General features: G+C 41.7%; 1 long non-coding RNA gene across 1 annotated transcript; it reads left to right on the forward strand.

Moving 5' to 3' along the window:
* Positions 1–62: 62 nt before the first annotated feature.
* Positions 63–505, forward strand: LOC112473508. Its single transcript, XR_003044030.1, has 2 exons — positions 63–375; positions 475–505. It is a non-coding gene; the product is annotated as an uncharacterized LOC112473508 (long non-coding RNA).
* The last annotated feature ends 585 nt before the right edge of the window (positions 506–1,090 follow it).

Below are 1,090 nucleotides of genomic sequence, written 5' to 3' on the forward strand. Positions count from 1 at the left end.
AAAAAAAAAATTATTCATTATTTTATTTACCCAACAAGTTAGTTAGCATTTGGAATATGGTATATAGAAAGCATTTTGCCAAGTATCACATTCCTGCCTTCAAAGAGCTTTAGAAAATGGTAGAGAAAAAGCTTCCTGAGATAGGAATTCGTTTCAGCATTTGTTTTCGGACACTCACTATAGACTTATGCAATATTGGACGAGCTTAGAGAGGCTTACTACTGATTTGTTTCCTCGACTCTTTCGACCTGACTTTTGTTTTACTTGCTTTTCCTTCCTCTGCAGGGTGAAAGAGGCCTTCCAGGGTTACAAGGTGTCATTGGGTTTCCGGGAATGCAAGGACCTGAGGGGCCTCAGGGGCCACCGGGACAAAAGGTAAGCTTGACTGTGTAATGAGGGGTGTGAGGGTGTGGATTTAAGATGATCTATATTCTTATAACAAGAGGTCATAATGGCTTTTCTGTTTTGTTTCAGGGTGATACTGGAGAACCAGGACTGCCAGGAACAAAAGGGACAAGAGTGAGTACAATTGTCACTTAAGTTGATAATGTCTGTGGGTGGGATCTGATATAGCAATGCTTCTCCAGTGAGAATGCTTTACACACCCTTCTCCTGCCTCCAAACAATCCTGAGGGGGCTTCCTTCCCTTCCTCTCCTTTCTTTTTGTCCCTTTCCTCTGCCTCTCCTCATCAGGACTCAGACAGCGCGGGTGGTGGGCGTGAGGACTTAAAATGAGCCGTAGCGTATTGTTCCTGACTTCTAGTCCTTGTGACTGGTGCTGTGCATAAGCAGAGCTAATCACTTCTTACTCTTTTGACCCTTGTTTGCTCCAATTTGTCCTTCCTCAAGGATTCTTGTAGATATATTTTGATTTCGGAGAGGGGGATGATGTGTCTGCAAGTCGTTGAAGAAGTTTTCATTTAATGTGAAAAGTGGTAATATTTTCAGAGCTAAACTTGAACTTCCTTCTTGACACTCTTTGCTTCCTTTGCTACCTCCATTCCTGAGAAATGCAAAAATGAAGACCTTTGAAAGCAACTCTTGAAAGTAGAACAATAGAAAGACACTAAAATGTAAAGGTTTTATTCTG

The sequence above is a fragment of the Pteropus alecto genome, unplaced genomic scaffold, assembly GCF_000325575.1.
Source record: "Pteropus alecto unplaced genomic scaffold, ASM32557v1 C18303736, whole genome shotgun sequence".
NCBI lineage: Eukaryota > Metazoa > Chordata > Mammalia > Chiroptera > Pteropodidae > Pteropus > Pteropus alecto.